The sequence below is a fragment of the Cimex lectularius genome, unplaced genomic scaffold (genome assembly GCF_000648675.2).
Source record: "Cimex lectularius strain Harlan isolate CLEC.00 unplaced genomic scaffold, Clec_2.1 scaffold166, whole genome shotgun sequence".
In the NCBI taxonomy this organism is placed as follows: domain Eukaryota; kingdom Metazoa; phylum Arthropoda; class Insecta; order Hemiptera; family Cimicidae; genus Cimex; species Cimex lectularius.
In genome coordinates this window covers 86,826-92,500 of record NW_019392766.1, presented here as the reverse complement: position 1 = coordinate 92,500, position 5,675 = coordinate 86,826, and the positions used below count along the sequence as shown (strand labels likewise).

At 35.3% G+C, this 5,675-nt stretch overlaps 1 non-coding gene across 1 annotated transcript; it reads right to left on the bottom strand.

The window, feature by feature from the left end:
* Window positions 1-2,141: 2,141 nt before the first annotated feature.
* Trnay-aua lies at window positions 2,142-2,214 on the bottom strand. The gene has a single exon. It is a non-coding gene; the product is annotated as a tRNA-Tyr (tRNA).
* Between the last annotated feature and the right edge of the window lie 3,461 nt (window positions 2,215-5,675).

The window sequence follows — 5,675 nt, the reverse complement described above, 5'->3', positions numbered from 1 at the left end:
CTTTACAAGTAGAAAGATATGCTGAATTACAACTAACATATTTTTTTAAGTCATGAATTATACTAGGTGAATAATGCTTGCTACCAACATTCAATTTCTTGTCAGTATCTGTCTCTTCCCAAGTACACAAGATTTATTCCAGATAATATTATTGTTATAAACTAATGATTACTGATTTATGTTTGCTCAGCTCTACACAACCATGTACAAAAATACACACAGAATCGAGCTTATGACTTCCCGCCCTTTTTTGAATCACCCGCCGCGGGTGTTGGCAGATGAGGTCAGACCTCGTCTTATCCGACCAGCCACCGAGGTTAGGCTCCAGGGTATATCAACAGCTAAGCAACTTAAGCCCTCAACGTTAACAGTTCCTAAATCCAAACCCAGCCACACTTTCAATCACTCTTATAACCATTCTTTCTTATACTCCCGTAAAAGAAAGTAGTAACACACAAGGGGTTTCCACGATCTTTGCTAAGTCCTGTTAGATCGAGAAAAATGATGACGTATACTAGTAAGAATCGGGTAGTTAACATTGCTCGATCTCACAGGCCAGAGTCAATGTTAGGCGTTAGGTCGAAAATGTAGTCACATTGCTATCCGTCAGGGCGTAGGTAACCAACATGGCAGCCATGAATTTAACAGCTGTTTTTTGTTTACACGTATTTTTATTCTTAAATAAACATTAATTAAATCAAACCAGTACATTTCTTTTGTTAATTTCTGACTTGTCTTTATACTCTCATTCATAATAGATACATCTCATATCCTATAAAGTTGTAGGCTGTTAGACCTTAGGATACAAGTTAGGTATGTCGGCACGAATTGAAGCGTGTCATTTGTTAGTACTTTTCGAGTGCATAGATAGCATTTTGAATAAAAGAGTTGTTTAATTTTCCTTTTTATTAACTTCTGGCATCTTACAATTTAACTCAAAAGAAAACCAAAACAAACAACAATAAGCCTTCAAGGACTGTTGTAGCTTTATTTTTGGTTCTACCAACCGCCGCGCGCAACATTGCGGAAAAATTAACGTTTAACATGCTTAGAAAAGAAGGGGGCGATCTCGATCTTATGGACATTTCTCTTCGAGTTAACACGAGTTAACATCTTACAAACATCGTGAATACCCCTACTATCGTAATACTATCGTTTTGTTTGCAGCAAATAGGTATGTATCATTATTTAACCGGATATACCTCCTAAATTATAGTGCCTCCTAATCTAAAGTTAGCGGTATGTCAATCGCCAATTAATACGGTCTAGGTTGAGCTTAGGATTAGTGTAAGCGAGTGAGTACAAAGGACTAGGAGAGACAAGTGTGCTTCGACGCAGATAATCTCTACGGCCTGGCCGGATCTTAAGATTTCCTTCATCAACTAAGGCTACAGTTGACCCACCCAAAATTAGAGAAGGTGCTTCACAATTTCCTGGAAGCTGGTATTTCAACACCGTCGGAATCAAGAAACGTAGAGGGACATAGGTTCTCAGGAAATTTTAGGTTAATAAAAGTTTATTTAGATCTTAAGATAAGGTTAATTTAGTCTGTAAGGTTGTTCTCAATCTATTATAGTGCTACTCGTAGAAAATTAAGTTATCGTTGTTATAAGTTAGTTATTGAGTTAAAGAGAAGGCCGCAGATGTCATTGCACTAGGAAGATTCTGTTGAAGATGTTTTGTTCTTGTACCCACTCTTTTTTAGCAGTACATTTTAAGGGGCAAAGTTGGTGATTTTATGTATGCTATGTCCATTTTTATCTCCTTGGCCTGTGTTTTTCACCTATGTGTTTACTTTTTAATATAAAAACCGCTTGGACGGATTCGTAGTTGATAATTAAGTGGAAAAAGGATCTTCGGTTAGGTAACAAAAAAACGACAATTCTTTCGTTTTATGCCGAGCTTTCGACGATTATATCGTCAACATCAGGGCCTATTTCTTATAGGTAAACATAGCAGTTAGAATATATTGTACAGTTTAGAAACAAAATTAAAAACAATTTTATTATCTCGATGAGCGTTAAAATATGCCTTGAGGAAAACTGAGTGTTAAAGTTAGATAATATAATTGTTTTAATTTTGTTTCTAAATTGTATAATAAATCTTTCTAAGTAAAGTTTTGGTTGAAATAAAAAAGTCAGTGTCACAAGTGGGATTCGAACCCACGACCGTCGGCTATATATGCCGCTGCTCTACCACTTGAGCTATCGTGACTTTGATCTTCTCCTATCTCAACCAAAACCTTTCATAGAAAGAATAATTAATTGAAAGATGTAACTTGGTCAATTGACCACTAAAACGTATATGGATCAATATTTCATAATTAAAAGAAGTATCAATTCACCAAACAGCTCCTTGGCCATTTCATAAGTCGCTGAGAATCCAAACTCGATTACATGATATTTGAAAGTAGCAAAAAGAGAGAAAATTCGAACGGTTGTAGGTTGAGACGGAGAGTTGGTTTTCCAGATGATCGAAGTCACTATAGCTCAAGTGGTAGAGCAGCGGCGTATTTAGCCGAAGGTCGTGGGTTCGAATCTCGCTCGTGACACTGTTTTTTTATCTCAACCAAAACCTTACGTAGAAAGAATAATTAATGTAAAGATGTAATTTGGTCAATTGACCACTAAAACGTAAATAGATTGTACAATATGTTCTAACTGCTTTAGTTGATTATTGTTCTTCTTTAAGGTATTCTGCTTAATACCTCTCTATGCAGGGTATTTTGTTTTTAAAACTTTAACATCACTTTAGTAGAGAACAAATATTCTTGTCATTTTGTACAAGCTCAAAATACACCTTCCAAGTTACACAACGATTTTGCTGTACCAATATCCAGTTTTGAAGTAAATCTTGGAGCAAAATTTAACAGACAAGTCGATCCTGTGGGTGTGTAAAACAATGGTATGTTGTATAAATACCACTTTGGTTTTATAAAATTCTTAACAAACATAAACATTTTCTTTCAGGATCTTCTTAGATGAAATGTTTCTCAGATTTCTTGCACTAATAAGAAAAAAACTCAAATCAGAGTCAACTCGAGTGTATAATATATCATTCCGTTGAGTATATCTGACGTTCCGAGGCGAATTGAGACGTACGCGACCCTGCTCTTTTGTTGGTAGGCAATTAGAGTTTATTTAATGAGCAGTTACTGTGGAGTCATGCTTCAAGGGAGGTCTCAAAGCGGCCGGGCGTGAAGCAATAAATAAATCTAAATGTAACATTATCCTACAATTTAAATAATTGTCCAGATGGATGGAAAACTGGAAAAAATTAACCTAACTGCCGCCTGAATTTGTACTAGTAATATTATTGTTTATTTATTTATTTTTAAATAAGAATTGTTTAGATATTTTCTATTGCCCAAGGGGAGAAGATATGAATTTTTGCAGAAATCAAGGAATTATAAAAAATGGATTGTCGAAATGTGTGGTGATTAGTGACCGTTAATCGATAATTATGTAGAAATCGTGAGATACGGTCTGGTGTGATGTAGGTTTCAGAAAAACATTTTCTTTATCGTGCCAACGTTTCGATCTTGAAATCTTTATTGAGATTATCTTCAGGGCTCAAAGTGTTTGTCCTCTGTGTAATTGTGTTATTGTGAAGATGATCTCAATAAAGATCGAAACGTTGGCACGATAAAGAAAATGTTTTCTGAAACCTACATCACACCAGACCGCATCTCACGATTTCTAAATAAATAATGGATTGTAGTTTTACTTACATAATAAAAATATTATTAAAGGCGTCATCTAAAAACAAGTGTCGTGTTAAGCTTAATTGTTTTTTTCTGTCAGAAGGATTAGATAAAATCCAAACTGTTAGTTTATTAAGGCGAGCACGTGCTTTATCCCATGAATGAAAATGAACAAAAAAGAAGAAGACAAAGCACTGGCGCAATACAATGTCATTTGCATCAGAGAAGATGCTTGCTCGATGTTATCGTGAGGTAGCCGTCATATTAGAGGGTCATTACAGATCCGAAGACATCATCAATATATGTTTAGTTTTTGAGATGTAGCTACTTATACGGGTCAGAGGAGTCACTGCTACTCCATTTGTCATTGGCAGACCTCGGGGCAACATTATGAATCTTAACTTCCTACAAGTCGATCACATCAATTTTACCTGTAATGACATTTGATGAAAAAACAGTCAGCCCACGGCGGTCTATCAGGACTTGTCTGAATCGTGATTTCCACGCTTTTGGAACGTTTTCCCCTCTCGTGGTCAGTGGCGAGGAAGAAATGCCAAAAAGGAAGGCGTTCACAAAGAGCCGCCGGCGTTACCTGGTCCGGGGCTTTGCCAACCAAAAGTGATTAATGGTGTACTATAGTTCTTTGAAAAAATCTCAAAAGATATCAAGGGAATTAGGCACGGAGCTTTGAAAACGGCAAGATGGCTCGGGTTTTTTTAAACACAATGGGATAAAACATGGCGAACTACCTCCTGATCCTAGTCATCTCCAACCAGGAAGATACAGAGCGTTAATTGCCAAACTGGGTAGGTTTGCTGTCGACTTTGAAACTTTTCTTCATTGGTTTATTACAAAAGAGTCGGCCCGCACCCCTCCAATCAATAACATGAATTTATATTTGTTTTTCTCGCTAAACGCTAATCGTATAAAATTATTATTTATTTTACATTAAAGTATCATTCTTTGGCGAGGTTTTTATGTTGTGAAATCATTATTAACTTAAGGTTAAAAATATGAGAATAGTTATTCAGATATCGTGAGATGCGGTCGGGTTTGATGTAGGTTTCAGAAAAACATTTTCTTTATCGTGCCAATGTTTCGATCTTTTATTGAGATCATCTTCAGGGCCTGGGATTTACAAACAATGTTTACATTTAACAAATACATTTAGGATGTGGAAAAGTGAATTTATACAATGCAAAATATATTTTATATTCAAACAATATGAGAATTACAAAGTCGTTACTTTTTTACTTCTTCTTTTTTCTTTCTTCTCAGGCTGTATCTGCTTTATAAAGTTGAAACTTTATTAATATCATCATTTAACACTAGGAAACATAACAAAAAGGCTGGTTTATTTAGAATTAGGTTTTGAGAAAAAGGAATATAAATATGAATAAATCCATTATATTTCGTGGTCCGATTGTCCAAATAATTTCTTTATATTAATTAATCTTTATGTAAGGTATTGGTTGAAATGAAAAAGTCAGTGTCACGAGCGGGATTCGAACCCACGACCTTCTGCTCGATACGTCAATAGAGCATCGGCGTATTGAGCCGAAGGTCGTGGGTTCGAATCCCGCTCGTGTCACTGACTTTTTCATTTCAACCAATACCTTACATAAAGATTAATTACTTGAAATATAAATAAACGTGATTTTTTAGAAGAAGAATTTTTTTTGAACAGCCGCAAATTTTATACATATTATATTTATCCATGATTACTCTTCTGTAATGTTTCGGTAGTTTATTACTGTTTCGCTCAAAGTTCAACTTTCAATCGTCAAATCCTCAAAAAAATTATTTTGTTTTCTCAATTTCGAATAATTTTGCAGGTGGGAATTAAAGCCTGAATAACTTAATTTAGAGGAGATTATCAAAGTCCACATTTGCTTAGCTTGCCTCTTTGAACTTTAGGGTGTATAAACTCGTTGCCTCATTAAACGAAAAGGATAGTTCTATAACGCCAGGT